This window comes from Triticum dicoccoides, chromosome 3A (genome assembly GCF_002162155.2).
Source record: "Triticum dicoccoides isolate Atlit2015 ecotype Zavitan chromosome 3A, WEW_v2.0, whole genome shotgun sequence".
In the NCBI taxonomy this organism is placed as follows: domain Eukaryota; kingdom Viridiplantae; phylum Streptophyta; class Magnoliopsida; order Poales; family Poaceae; genus Triticum; species Triticum dicoccoides.
Genome location: NC_041384.1, coordinates 261378720 through 261394930, shown reverse-complemented (window position 1 = coordinate 261394930; position 16211 = coordinate 261378720). Strand labels below are relative to the sequence as shown.

At 45.2% G+C, this 16211-nt stretch overlaps 1 long non-coding RNA gene across 2 annotated transcripts; it reads left to right on the top strand.

Annotated features, from left to right (window-relative positions):
- Window positions 1-567: 567 nt before the first annotated feature.
- On the top strand, window positions 568-5377 carry LOC119268041. Of its 2 annotated transcripts, XR_005132807.1 has the most exons (4): window positions 568-1004; window positions 2326-2684; window positions 3014-3458; window positions 4841-5377. It is a non-coding gene; the product is annotated as an uncharacterized LOC119268041 (long non-coding RNA). The 2 variants fall into 2 exon arrangements; XR_005132806.1 differs by lacking the exon at window positions 4841-5377 and having other exon boundaries at window positions 3014-4668.
- Window positions 5378-16211: the final 10834 nt, after the last annotated feature.

The following is a 16211-nucleotide window of genomic DNA, read 5'->3' as shown; positions in this document are numbered from 1 at the left end:
TATGCATATAGACTATTTTTGTATAATAGAGAATTTTGACTCACCATCGATTGATGCTCTTTTTCTCTTGATTCAAACTTCGATTATGTTTATTGTACAATATTATTTATACAACATATTCCTAACAATTTTGACTTGTTACGTTCATCTACACAATCATATTTTTTTTCACTTGTTTGTCCACTATATGATTTGTATCCATTTGAAAATCTTTACTAAAAATGCCTTGTCAGCTAGGTTTGTATATATATTATATTTAAAAAATGCCATTGGTCTAGCATTTCACCCCTTTTTTAATGTCCTAAACCTCTCTGTAGCTAATGTTTTAATTTTTCTTTTGGTTATATGTAGTCTTTTTAACATCCTTCCGCCAATGTGGTTTCACATGTAATAGTGAATTTTGCAGTTTTGCCACGCATCGTATTTCTCACTTGTTTTTTTTCTTTTTCACAGAACGTATTTCTCACTTATCGGTCAAAGTACGTGCTCTTTGTCCATCCATCAGAGCAAAATATGTACATCTAATATTCCTGCCATAGCAAAAAGTAGGAAAAGGCTATTGTTTTCCCCAAATCACGCCGACAACAAAATCCCCTTTCTTTACTTTACTATTCTCTTTGTGATTTGGGTAGGGTGGGCAAGGGAGATCCCAGGAGGACGCGTCGTGCTACTCGACATCTTCATGGTTGGCGCGGCCGGGGCGACGGTGCTGGAGGTTGGTGGTGCGGAGGAGGCGGTGACTGACCTGACGAAGGGTGCACATGTTCGCGGATTTCCCAGCGATTTGGTGTGTGCCGATCTTCCAAGCCATTCTGACCGTGGAGGCGACCGGGTGTTCGAGCAGCTGTTCTTGCTCTGGCCACCAGTGAGATCGCATATCGTCGTCGCGGATAAGGAAAGGTGGATGCCAGTCGCCTGGGAGATCACAGGTGCTGGCAGAGAGCTTTGGCGTTGTGTAGAATGGCCTCTCGTTCCTTGACGCTTAGGTTGATGAAGAGCGACAGGTATGAATCCCTCTGCATGCTCCCATTCTCCTCTTGCTTCGCATCATTTGTAGTACTTCATAATGTGACTTGCTTAGTTTGTGTACGTACAGTCTTATTCATGTATCGATTACATGCGGGATCTACACTATATAACTATTTGATCTACCGTTGATTTCCCTTTCATTTTGTAGGGAATTGAAGTTGCATCTTTTTTCATGTTCACATTGTACTGATCCTTAATTTATCGTCTCTTCAGCATTTCCTTAGCAATATATAGAGCTTTATATAGCCAACATTATATGCAATGTATTACCGTGTGACACTAATTTCATATATTATAGTTGATGATGTTTCTGCAGTTGTTAACATCTATATGCATTAAAGTAGCTGGAAATATTAATCTGCATTGGCATCTACTATTGTAACACATGATTCAATATAGTTAGGAAAATCCAGTTTCTAATCATTCAATAGATAAAATGTAACCCTCATTTCTTGTCTACAAAATAATTGTAAATCCAATCTACAAAGTCTTTTTGTATTAAAGCTTCCTTGCCTTATTTATTACTATACGTTAGTTATTTCTACCAAACATTGTATGGAAAAATCATGAGTTGGTTCTCATATGCATTTACTTGAGGAATAAAAGAAGTTAAAATATCTCCTTGTATACTATATTCTTTGCACTATTTTCGCTTGGGCACTTCATGTCATTACTTAACACCTTTAATCCTTCTCTGTTTGTGACTCAAATCATTTCTCCTCTTGCTTGGCAGTGTATGTACGTTATAAGTTGATTTATTTAAGTCACTTGTAAAATTTGTTCACAGGTAATGTGATGATTTTAAACTTCAATTTATGAAGTGTCTAACTTTTACAATGAAGCACTATCTACTTGTAATTATAATTTAGGAAATTTCCTCATACATAATTGTTGTTTTCATGGATAGATTATTCAGAGAATGTGGATTATAGACTTATTATTTCACTTGTCATTGATCTCCCTTTCGATTCTTTAGGGGTTAGAACCGAGAACTTACATTATTGTCTTTGTCATTATTTTTCTTTGTAAAGGCGCATCTAACCCAACTTAAAAATATTGTTTCTGCCACACTTCCATAGCATGCAAGACGAATCAATGAAGAAAATTAAGTACACATTACTTAATCGTATAGAGGACTAGATGCGCCTTTACTTTCTTAACTTTGTTGTTCAATGACAACATCTTAAGCCAATCATCAGGAACAACTTACTGTATAGTTTTCTGTGACAATGCTGATATTATTATTTTGAGCTTGAACCTATACATATTTGGTGTATAATCTTTGGGTTTGTCCAGATATCCCATCCAATGAGTGGTGAGAGATATCATGCAGGATGGAGTACCGGTTCATGGATTTCCTGGACAAAATTGTTCTACTGGGTCAAGCTGTTGGTGCCAGGGCATCAATGCCAAGGTGGCATAGGACAGAGAATAATTGTTTACCAGGGCAAGCTAATGGAGAATAACTGGATCAGCGGCACAGTACAGATGGTGGACTACTGCTATGGTCTATTAGAGGTGTGTGAGTAACGGAGGCAGATTCATATGAGGAGATAGCGAAATAAATAAATAGCACCAAGATGTGAGCAACATGTTTGGCCAACCACTGTGTTTTTGCCCTCCTCATCGTCGGTGTTGTTGGACTTCTACCACATGTGAGTGCTGATGATAACCATCATTCTAAATAATATTATGGCTTATAATTCCTACATAGCAATGTAAAGTCATTTTTTATTTGTTGTTACCTTGTCTTAGCAATTAGGTTTTAACTTGTTAATTGTAAAAAAACTACGTCAGTTGAGATACAATGGTTGAATTTTTACATGTGTTGCAACTAGTACGTATAATATTGAACATCTATTCATGGTTTTGTTAATCTGAAAAGGTTATATGAGTCATGGAGGTTTTAGTACCCAGAACAATATCTTTATTTCGCCTACTTTATCTTCGAGCTGACCACTTGTATTCTTCCTTATGGTGGCAGTAGCAATGGATATTATTTTACCGTGCCCAAGATCCGACTCTTCATCTTCATGCCTTCCTAATTGTTTGTACTGCTGGACTTTTACCACCATAAGTGTTATTTCTCTGTATCCTTCCTAATGCAAATCATCTTTGTGCTCCTTCCTAAGATTTCTATATTACTCGTACTATAATATTGGAATTTTTCTCATGGTACACTTGAATAGAAAATGCAACATGATAGAAGAATTGTTACCAAGAACATAGAACTCCCAAAAGTATATGTCTAACTATATTTCAAATAAATACAATATGACATGCTTTTCATAGTGTTAATGTCTCCTTATATTGGTTGATCTAAAGAAAGTATTCAGTCTATTCTAGACTAAGGACATAATGCTATTGCAATATAATAAGTTTTCTTCTTATCTTTGTAGATGTCAAGTACACTTACTGTATATATCTTGGTAAGTAAAATATGTTGCCCTATTATTTAATTGATAAGCTACTGATGCACCAATTTTCTAGATAATTTCCTCGCTGTCCTAGGCTTCGGTTTACGTACTTCATCTTCATCTTCAAGCCTTGTATTGTTTCGGCTGACATCTTTTCCCTTGCTTTCTGGCAAACATGCTCCGTGCATTCTCCTCTGATTCATCTGATATTACAACATATCCCGGTCTTCTTTTCTTGTCACCGTGGAACTCACGTGACGATGATGTTATTTTGTCTTGATGCCCATCTTTGTTTATTTTAGTCACATTACTATTGGGTGGTTCCTATTTCATTCGCACCAGACACACCGTAGTTTGGTAGTTGAAACATTATTATTCTGTGACTGCAAAATAAATATAAATTTAAAATTAGACACATTTATAAAAATCTAGAAGTGTATACAGTGGAAAAACCAATCACCATTTTATCGGTGCATGTTCTGCTTCTTCCTTTCATGTTTTAACACAGTGTCCACCTCATCATCCATCAATTTCAATGCAATATATGTAAGGTGAATTAGTTAGGGAATTCTAGACACGATACTTAATTTTTGAAAAAAAGTTAAATGCACCTTTACCTCAGCTTTATCATTCAAGTAGAGCATCTCAAGCCTATCATTGAGCACAAATGTTCTTTTTACTACATAGTTTTCTGTGCCAAAGATGATATTACATCCATTCAACTTGGCATTTCATTTCCCATTGAATTATCTCAGCAAGTTAGAGATAGATGTATTAAGCAAGCTTGGAGCGTCCTTTTCAAATAAAGTGCAACTTGTAGTAGTTTTATGCTCACTAATTTGGAGTCGAATACAATACCTACCACACCATTCATGTTAGTGAATCATAAATATTATATAATACTCCAGTTATTTCAGAACTATAAACATACCTGAGCATTGTTTTTCTTTTTCTGCATGTTTCTGTAGTGTATCCTTTATAGAAACTCGAGCGATAATCTGGGTAAACCTCTAGAGATCCTTTTACCTCATGTATGTTTGCTTTGTATGAAAAATATATTTCACTTACATTGCTCATTGGCGGTATTTTTATGGATTCCAGAACCTTGAAATTTTGAATCCATAAATAGATTGCTCTTTGATATGAAAGGTAGCATGAATTGTTTGGCCCTATGAATAATGAGATATACTTAGTATTTTTTATTGAGAAGATAGAACAATTTCAAAAATAGCTATTATAGGTCAAATACAAATAAGTGATGCTATAACTTAATTGTAGTAATGTACATGAAAATAGGTTGTTCTTAAAGAAGCTGTCAAAACTTTTTGAGATGCAAATATCTAAACACACATGGAGTGCTGATATTACTTCAACTTGATGGTGTTGCTATACAGCTGGGCGTCCTGGTTTTTTCGGCGTGTGTTTGGATTGGGGCTTTGCTCTGTTGGGCATCGCGGCATCGGGAGTGCAGATTGGATGCTTCAGTACCTGCAATCCATCATGGGTGATATTGTACGCTTCAGTACCTTCAATCTGCCGACGTGGTGGACGCATACTGAATGCTTGCTGCTATCGTGCTGGCTGGCAATAGTGGCGTGTGTGTGTTTATGCTGCTTGGGGGCTGGTCGTCGCATATGATACGTGTATGTGTTCTTGTCCAATTGAAGTTGTGTGTTTGCTAGAAATCAATCACGGCATGCAAATCAATTAGGCACTGCATGAATACGTGTCCGTGTGTTTCTCTTGTATATGAAGCATGCAGACATGACCAAAGCCGGCTGACTGGGTATGTTAATGTGTTTTATCTTACACATATTCGTACATGTCATGATTGGCTTTTTTAATCAACCGTAGTTTTTGTACCAACCGTACTTGTATGTAACCGTTCAACGTGACACCATAAAAGCTCAATACTACCGGTATATATATTTTATGATGTTACGTAAAACCACTTAAATCTTAGCCGTTGTTACTGTAATCTAATGGCGTAAAAAATATTAGCATATGTGGAAGAACGTGATGGCTTATTTGACTCTTGCTTTAAGTATATAATAGATCCTGATGCCTATGAACCTGAACCTTGATGTTAGTTGAAGAATGTAATTTGTGCTTTGAATGCATATCAAGTTTGTGTCCATATGTTTCCTGTACCATGTTGTTTCCTTGATTGCAAAGTGCTTAGTTGCTATTTTGGGCAGATTGTGTTTGAAACTTGTATGGAGTGTATGTGATGAACCCTGGCTCCGTTTGGAGCATGCTCTACATGATACTTGGTTGGTTTTGCATGTAGTTTCATCAAGTCATGTTGCATCCATGTTTTGGAGTGCTTGTGATTGTGTCTTGCTTGAATTTTCATGAATGCCATGTTTAACTTGTTTTGCTCATATATTCTAGGACGTAGCTCCGAATTAATTGAACATTAGATGTAGCTTGACTAGAAAGCCGTGTAGATCATCTTGATGCACCTTAACTTGCTGGTTAACAACTTTAACATAATGGTGTGTTCAGATCAGTACCAAATTCGAAATTTGCATATGGGGAGTTTTCAAAAAAATTATGTTGTTTCCGGCCTCATTTAAAATTTCTTTGATGCGTTGTTCTTGTATGCATCATCTCTTGCCATAAGTAGCATCATGTAGCCTTGTCATGCATCATACTTGGTTAAGCATCATGTCATGTTTATGTGTTGCGTGTTTACCATGTTGTTTGCTTCTTTCCGACTGGGCTCCTTCTCGATAGTTCCTGTTTCGTTGCAATCGTGAGGATTTGTTCGACTAAGCCCGTTAATTCATGGACTCGTTCTTCTTACTAGCAGGATTTCAGGCAAGATGACCATCACCTTGGATCTCACTACTATCTTTGCTACGCTAGTTGTCTTGATGCTATCGCTATGTTGTGCTACCTACCACTTGTTTATCAAGCCTCCCAATATGCCATGAAATAGCCTCTAACCCTTTCCACCATCCTAGCAAACCGTTGTTTGGCTATATTATCTCTTTGAGCAGCCCCTCTTATACCGTTGCTAGTTGCAGGTGCAGTTGTAGGTTGTTCCATGTTGGGACATGGATATCTTGGGATATCACATTATATATTATTTAATTAATGCATCTATATACTTGGTAAAGGGTGGAAGGATTGGCCTTTTGCCTTGTGTTTTGTTCCACTCTTGTCGCCCTAGTTTCCGTCATACCGGTGTTATGTTCCTTAATTTTGCGTCCCTAACACGATGAGGGTTTATGGGCCCCTCTTGACAGTTCGCTTTAAATAAAACTCTTCCAGCAAGGCCCAACATTGGTTTTAGCATTTGCCTAATAACAACTAAAACTTGCATAGGGACTTTCCCGACCCCGAGGACTTAATCAACCCCCGGGCCAGTGCTCCTCATTAGTGTTGGTCCAAACTAGAGCACCTTGCGGCGCCCCCTTGGCAACTTAGGTCTCAGCCAACTGTAAGCTTCGCTCATTCGGTCGTGGCCTGAGACGAGATAAGCGCGGCTAATATCAGGGTGTCAGCACGCCGGCAGGTCTTGCTGGACTTGTTTTACCATTGTCGAAATGTCTTGTGCACTAGGATTCCAAGTCTGATCAGAGGGTCCCGAGATGAAGGATTGTCTCCGCAGATCGTGAGCTTGTCATGGGCAAAGTTGGGACACCCCTGCAGGGTTTAGACTTTCGAGAGCCGCGCCCGCGGTTATGTGGTAGATGGGAGTTTTTAATATCCGCTTGTAGTGGACTTGAACTAAAGTCAATTAAAATAAACCAACCGTGTGCGTAACCATGACCGTCTCTTTTCGAGTGAGTTCGACAAGAGAACACGGTGGGGTTATGTTTGAAAATAAGTAGTTAAGGATCATTTTTTTATCATTACTAGTTTGCGACCGTTTGCGTAGTTTCTCATCTTACTCTTGTACTCATAAGATAGCCACCATACAATGCTTAGTGCTGCTGCAACCTCACCACTTATCCATTCCATACCCATTAAGCTTTGCTAGCATTGATACCCATGTTAATGGGATTGCTGAGTCCTCGTGGCTCACAGTTTACTACAACAACAGTTGTAGGTACAGGTAATGCGATGATCATGACGTGAGAGCGATGTTTACTTGTTTTGGAGTTCTTCTTCTGGTTCTTCTTCGTTTGAGGGATAGGTTCCTAGTCGGCAGCCTGGGCTAGTAGGGTGGATGTCGTTTGAGTTTCTTTTTGTGTTTCATCCATAGTCGGATGTTGTTCTCATGTATGATGTTTGATGTATTCTTGTGGCATTTGTATGCCCTTTGTATGTATCCCCAGGTATTATATAATGGTACAATGTAATGATATCCAGCTTGTAAAAGCGTTTCAATATGCGGCTCTATCCTTGGTGGGACCTTCGATTTCCTCTCAGATAGGATCGCATATTGGGCATGACACCCGAGGAGCGGAGACTCCTATGTAGGCTTCACCTCATGAGGTTTGGATGGCGTGAGCCATGATGACCAAGGCCAGGCGGGCGCTAGCGTGCGCAGTGTACCAGTTTCCTCTTTGGTGCTAAGGAGGCAAGCGGAGGTGCGGAGTCCCGACGAATTAGCCAAAGGTTTCCATTCTGGTGCAACAAGACCAAGACAGCTAGGACGGCAGGATGGAGGTCATCGCCGAGCCCACCACGGCGTCACGAGTAGAGGCTTTTGCCGGCGAAGACTACTTTTGTCAGTATAGCATGTACTAGTTGTCTTCCTTCGAATTTGGCCGTTGTGGGAATCCTTCCCGCCTTCATTTTGGGAAAAGGACAAAGGCCACTATGTAATGATATCCAGCTTGTAAAAGCGTTTCAATATGCGGCTCTATCCTTGGTGGGACCTTCGATTTCCTCTCAGATAGGATCGCATATTGGGCATGACACCCGAGGAGCGGAGACTCCTATGTAGGCTTCACCTCATGAGGTTTGGATGGCGTGAGCCATGATGACCAAGGCCAGGCGGGCGCTAGCGTGCGCAGTGTACCAGTTTCCTCTTTGGTGCTAAGGAGGCAAGCGGAGGTGCGGAGTCCCGACGAATTAGCCAAAGGTTTCCATTCTGGTGCAACAAGACCAAGACAGCTAGGACGGCAGGATGGAGGTCATCGCCGAGCCCACCACGGCGTCACGAGTAGAGGCTTTTGCCGGCGAAGACTACTTTTGTCAGTATAGCATGTACTAGTTGTCTTCCTTCGAATTTGGCCGTTGTGGGAATCCTTCCCGCCTTCATTTTGGGAAAAGGACAAAGGCCACTATATATAGGGCCTAGCCACCACCATGGAGGGGAGGAGATCCATTCCATCCTCACACTCACTGGCTCACACGAGCGCACGAACACCACTCCTCCTGAGGTTGTTCTCCCACTGTACTAGTTCATCCTCAGCCCCTCGAGGCCAATCCACCGCAAAGCAGGAGTAGGGTTTTAAACCGCAAGGTGGCCTGAACCTGGGTAAACTGTTGTGCCTCATTTCCTTCCTGTTCATCGAGCTAGACCGAGAGATTGGCGAGTAGGAAGACTGGGGAGGTTGATTTCTTCGCACGCACCCCAGAGTTCGAACCTCTCAAGGGTCTGCGGAACCCGAAATCTGATATTTGGTGCACCAGGTAGGGGTGCATCGGAGCCTATCTTCCTCCAGTCGATTCGCCATCGTTTCGGCGTCCCCATGACTGATGCTCATCGAGTTTGCACTGAGTGTTGGGCCGCCCTCGCTGCCCATGTCACCCAGACCACACCCGCTGGCGACGGTTCTCCCCGTCATTCTTCGTCGCCTGCGGCCAACGCTGCCACCAGCCCCATGGCCCACGAGCAGCAGACTTCATCGATGTAGCCTTTCGTGTGGTGCGATGGACGTACCGCCAGTCCGTCGCTATCTCCGGCGGCCACTTCATTGTCTCATGCTCGTCGTGGGCCAGTGAACACGCAGGACGCGCAGCTCATGGCACGCGAGCTCTTGTGCTACCACCCCATCGACGACCTCCACAAGGACTGGCTAGACCGCATCGCCGAGTTTGTCAGCGCCACCGGAGAGTCTCCTGCACCATCTCGCTCGGTACCTCACCCGACACCTGTCGCGTGTGATATGGCCCATGGAACACCTCCTCCTCCCAGGTAGGACGCCATCATCGAGCCAAGGCGTGAGGCTCCATGGCGCGTCCCGCCGTGCAAGGCGCCGGCGTGCGACGAGGAAAGCTACCAGGTGGTGTAGCGGCCACAAGGAGAGGCGCGTGCGCTCCCAGCACCGCCACATCAAGACCATGCACCACCTATGGTGATGCCGCGCAAGTGCCAAGATCAGGCTCAACCTCCATGGCGGGTTCCCGTGACCACGGCTGGATGCCATGCATTCACCCCGGAGATGCGCAGCGTCGTCTGGCCAAGGAAGTTCAAACCCGACCTGCATCCATGCTACGATGGCACCCCCGACCCTGCTGAGTTCCTGCAGCTCTATGAGCTGAGCATCGAGGCGGCCAACGGTGACGAGAAGGTTATGGCGAACTAGTTTCCCATGGCCCTAAAAGACAGCGCGCACTCGTGGCTCCTGAACCTCCCCGCGGGATCGACCTCCTCCTAGGATGAGATGCGAGAGTGTTTTGTTGCCAACTTCTAGAGCATTCGCGACCACCCACCGGCTGCAGGTGATCTACGGTGCATCAAGCAACAACCAAGAGAGACCTTGCAGAAGTAGATCCAACTCTTCAACAATGTTCATCTGAAGATCCCCAAGGTGTCACACGAGGCTATCATCTCAACATTCACTGATGGTGACCGTGACGTCAAGATAAAAGAGGATCTCGCCATACATGAGGACCTGTGGACGGCCCTGAAGATGTTCAACATGGCAACCAAGTTTGTGAGAGCTGAGGAGGGACGCATCTCCCACCTCGAGCTCCTTGAGGCTGACCCTGAAGACAAGAAGACCAAGGCCAAGGACATGAAGCGTAAGGGGCCAGCCGTACTCGCGGCCGAGCCATAAGTGAAGCGAGGCTGCGACCACCCGGAGTCATCCAAGGGTAGCCGCTCATTTTGTGTCTTCCACAACGTGAACAACCACAACACCAATGACTGTCAAGATCTCAAGGCCATCTGCGATGGGCGCCTCGGTCGTCGCCCAGAGCATAACGATCGAGGCTACGACCGCGGAGGAGGCCAAAGCAGAGGACGCTGGGACGGTTGCGACTCTCGCCAGGAATGGTGTGACCTGCCTCGTGAGGACCGCTGGCAGGGCCAGCCTCGTGAGGGTGCCTGGAGAGATGAGCCTCGTGAGGACTGTCCTCAGGGCAACGCTAGCCTTCCCCCGCTGCCACCACCACCAAGAAGGAACGACGTTCATCACCGGGACGAGGGGGCTGGGCGCTTCCAGGAGCCTCGTGTTGTCGCTTGCATCCTACGTGGCGCTCAAGCCCCAGCCTCCCATCTCATCTTCAAGTAGTTCGCGCGTGACGTGAACGCGGCCCTCCCCAAGCTCGAGGCAACTCGTCCACTCAGGTGGTCCAAGTACACCATCACCTTCAGTTATTCCAACTAGCTCAAGTGTGCCAACTGCCGGTGCCCTTCCAATGCTCTGCTCGCCTACCATCAGTGACTTCCTTGTCACTAACAAACTCATTGATGGCGGTGCGGGGCTCAATGTCCTCTCCATCAAGACCTTTGACTGACTCTAGGTGCACTATGACCAGCTGCAGCCTACCAAGCCCTTCTTAGGAGTGACCGACGGCTCCACCACCCCGATAGGGCTCATCCGACTCCCTATCACCTTCGGCACCCGCGACAACTACTGCACTGAGGTCATCAACTTTGAAGTCTCCCACATCCGCATCCCGTACAATGCTATCCTTGGGTATTCGGCCCCGACCAAGTTCATGGCAGTGGCCCACCATGGCTACAATGTCCTCAAGATGCCAGGAAGTTGTAGTGTCATCATGGTCGCACGCGAGGAGAAACATGCACTACTAGGAAACGAGCTATAGATAGGATTGATACTAATGGCGCACCATGGAAGCAGTGCGCCACTACTATATACTAATGGCGCACCGGTTGGTGATGCGCCATTAGTGTGGAAGACACTAATGGCGCACCAGAAACAGGGTGCGCCACTAGTATTAAATATTTTTTTCCATTGTTCCATACATACTAATGGTGCATCAGGTCAAAGTGCGCCATTACTAGTTCTAATTAGTAATGGCGCACCAAGCAGACAGTGCGCCATTACTGTAAAAAATATATTCTTTTTTTGCAAAACTACTAATGGCGCATCGTTTCATAGTGCGCCATTACTAGTTTAAACTAGTAATGGCGCACTATTACCCAGTGCGCCATTAGTATATATATTTATTTATTTTTAATTTTTTGCAAAACTACTAATGGTGCACCACCTGCAGGTGCGCCATTAGTAACCAGGGTTACTAATGGCGCATTTGCTGGTGGTGCGCCAATAGTAACCTGGGACCCCAACAAGATATTTTGGACAGCCCCACACCTACCCACTCACTTTCCCCACTTCATTCCCTCCACCTCCTTCTCCAAGATTTCGTCCATCTCCTCCTCCTCACCTCATTTCCATCATAGATTCATCAAAATTAAGTGGTGAAATTACCTTTTTTTGATAGGTAAGTAAGGGGAAATCTATCTTCATGATGTAGATCTACTTTTTTTCTCCCTAGCTCGCTCCAATAACGTGCACATGCACTTTTTGTGGCCTAGCTAGATCTATGTATGTTTGTGGTGTTGCATGTGTTTGTGGTGTTGCATATATGTTTGTGTTTGAAGGTACCGGTATTTGAAATGCGATAGTTGCCAATATTTTGCCGGAATGTTTTGATTCATTTCCGTTTCGGAGAGAATTTTGGCACTATGCATTCTTTTTGGTCCTATTTTTAGGGAAGGTCATGCCAAATTTTTTCTTGGTTCTAAAATATCGTTTTGCTCTACCCCGCAGGTGACCATTGTCCGCACGATGACTGAAGGCATCGTGAATAGGTTTTTGAGCTCTGCAAAGGCCGAGATGCTTCAAAAGAACGAGACGGAGATAAGATGTCCGTGTCGAAGATGCAAGCTGAAGAGCCTTATTGCGGACCCGGATTCCGGGCAGGTGCGGGACCACCTGCTCTTGCGTGGTTTCATGGATGGCTATCAGTGGCAAGGTGATGAAGATGACTATGAAGTCGTCCATGGGGGCCAGGCAAGAAATGAGGAAGGGCAACAAGACAAGTACCACAACGGCGAGGGTGGGCGAGAAGACGAAGAATCTCCAGGAGATGATCATGACGGTGATGCTGTACACAGTCATCATGTAGAAGATGTCGTACATGATGATGAGGAAGATCAAGACGAAGGGCATGATCATGAAGATGAAGATGCCGGAACAGACGATGATGGAGGCTGGGTGCAGGACCCTCATATTCAAGAGCTGCTTCTCAAGCAGACGGATAACGCAAGAGCTGCCGCCCGAGAGAAAGCCAAGCTGGATCAACTGGAGATAGACGCGGTTACTCCATTGTATGAAGGATGCAGGCCCGAGGATACCCGCCTGAAAGTAACGCTCATGGCTCTGGAGATGAAGGTAAAACACAAAATGACCGACGCATGCTTCGACGAGAACATGTCATTCTGGCACGAACGTCTTCCCAAGGGGAACAAGTGCCCGACCAGTTTCGAGGAGGCGAAGAAAATCATGTGTCCTCTGGATTTACCGTACGTGAAATAGCATGTGTGCATGAACAATTGTATCATTTATCGGGACGAGCACGCGGAGTCTGCCATATGTCCGGTGTGCGGCATCACTCGATACAAGAAGAGGAAGAAAGCTCCTCGAAAATCGGCGTGGTACTTTCCGATCACTCCTCGTCTGCAGCGGTATTTCGTAGACCCTAACGTAGCAAAGCTCCTGCGTTGGCACGCGGATAGGGAGGAGAAGAAGCGGGAAGATGACGGAAATGATCCGGAGATAAATAAACAGACAAGATGCTGAGTCACCCTAAGGATGCGAGCCAGTGGCAAGCGTTGAACTTCGAATACCCAGAATTTGGGAAGGATCCAAGGAACATCGTGCTGGGCGCGAGCACCGATGGAGTCAATCCATTTGGCAGCCACAGAAGCACACATAGCACCTGGCCTATGTTTGTGTGGATGTACAACCTTCCCCCCTGGTTGTGCATGAAGAGGAAGTACATTCACATGAGTATGCTAATTGAAGGGCCGAAACTACCAGGGAATGACATCAATCTGTATCTGGGGCTGCTGAAGGAGGAGCTAGACACGCTGTGGAAAACGCCAGCCAATACGTGGGATGCCGTAGAGAAAGAATATTTCCCTATGAGAGCCGCACTGCTCACGACGGTGCACGACTATCTCGGTTACGGATAGTGTGCGAGAGTCTGCTTGGTACCCTGCTCAACATGCCAGAGAGGACCAAAGATGGGCCGAAAGCAAGGGCAGACTTGAAATCAATGGGCATCAGGCAGGAGCTTCACGCTAATGATGAGGATGATGATGATGATGATGATGAGGCGAAGCAGGACACAGAAAGTCATCGCAAAGGCAAAAAGGCCAAGAAGACCGGAAATGACTACCCTCCCGCGTGCTTCACTCTAAGTCAGGAGGAGATCGAGCAGTTTTTCACCTGCCTCCTAGGAGTAAAACTTCCTTACGGTTACGCGGGGAAGATAAGAAGATACCTAGACCCAGCGAAGCAGAAGTTCAGCGGGATGAAGTCTCACGACTGTCACGTGCTGATGACGCAGATACTTCCAGTTGCAATCCGTGGGATCATGGACGCGCACGTCCGTGAAACGCTATTTGGCCTATGCAACTTTTTTGACATCATCTCTCGGAAGTCGATTGGCGTGAGGCAACTCAGAAGGCTACAAGAAGAGATCGTGGTGATACTATGCGAGCTTGAGATGTACTTCCCGCCCGCATTCTTCGATGTTATGGTGCATCTGCTGGTCCATATCGTGGAGGATATCATCCAACTCGGGCCGACGTTCCTGCACAGCATGATGCCATTCGAAAGGATGAATGGTGTCATCAAAGGATACGTTCGCAACATGTCACGTCCAGAGGGAAGTATAGCCAGGGGCTTTCTGACCGAAGAGTGCATCTCCTACTGCAGGAATTATCTAGGCATCGAGAACCCCGTTGGTCTGCCCGTCAACAGGCACCTCGGCAGGCTCGCTGGATGGGGTCACTATGAGGGTCGCCGCGAAATGCATGTCGACTTCGAGGGTCGACTCGCCGACTTTGAAAGAGCAAACCAAGTCGTGCTACAACACATAGATGTGGTTGATCCTTGGGTGGTAGAGCACAAAACCTTTATTGAGAAGACGTACAATGACCGAGGCTAACAGAGGATGGACGGAGATATACTCAAAGAGCATGACTCATGTTTCACGCGTTGGTTCAAGCAGAAGCTTCGGTCGTACCCTTTACATGAGGATTCTTCCGTGGAAGAACAACTCATATTCGCCTTGTCACAGGGCACCGAGCACAACCTGATGACCTATGAGGCGTACGATATCAACGGCTACACATTCTACACCGAGAACAAGGACATGAAGAGCGATGGTTATCAGAACTCCGGGGTAACGATGGAATCCTACACCGGTAATGACAAGGACAGATACTATGGAAGGATCGAGGAGATCTGGGAGCTGAGCTACGCTGGAGAGAAGGTCCCGATGTTCCGTGTCAGATGGGCCAAGAGCGTCCTAAAAGAAGATCGGTATTTCACCACCATGGTTATACCCGAAGCTAAATCCAAGACCGCGACTGCAAACGTCACTGCGAAAAATGATCCATGGGTACTGGCTTCCCAAGTGGACCAATGCTTCTTCATTACCGACCCGTCAAAGCCCAGTCGTGTTGTCGTGAGGAGAGGCAAAAGGAAGATCATCGAAATGGATGGAGTAGCCAATGAGCAAGACTTCGACAAGTACGGTGACCCGAAGATCGAACATGACGACGACGATGAAGTAGCAGCACACACCACAAGAAGAAGCAGGACCACCCTACCTAAAGGACGTCCGTTCCATAGAAGAACTCCATTTGCGAAAAAGAAGGGCAAGAAGATTGTGAACAGATAGCTAGCTAAGATCGATTGTATTTAAATCGTAGTCTTCATTTCTCGATTGTATTTCATGGGCACTTTTTGATATCATGAATATTTTTAAATTTCATGGGCACTTTTTGAATTCATGAGGACACTTGATCTCGATCCCCCTCCATCTCGATCTCAATTCCCCCTCCATCTCGATCTCGATCCCCCTCCATCTCGATCCCACCCGCACCCTCCCCCGCTCCACCGTCACAAATGAATGCAACTAAACATCCAAAAAAACAATTTTGATTATATTTTCAAATAACAAATTTGATGATATTTTCAAATAACAAATTTGATGATATTTTTAAAAAAATTATTACTGTTTTTATAAAAAATTATTACTGTTTCATATTCATATGCATTTTCTAAAAAATTATTAGATGCAACAAAAAATAATAAAAAAATTACTTATGGCGCACCGCTGGCTGGTGCGCCATTGCATTGCAAAAAAAAAGATTACTTATGGCGCACCGCTCGGGGGTGCGCCATTGCTATCAAAAAAACATTCTAATGGCGCACCGCCAGGGGGTGCGCCATTAGTAATGTCCCCCCTAGCCAGATCCACTTCCCCCCTCGCCAGATCCACTTCCCCCCTCGCCACACCCTCACGTGCACCCCCTCCTTCCACCGCCCGCTCCACCGTCGCCGCCCTGCCTCCTCGGGCTCCACCGCCGTC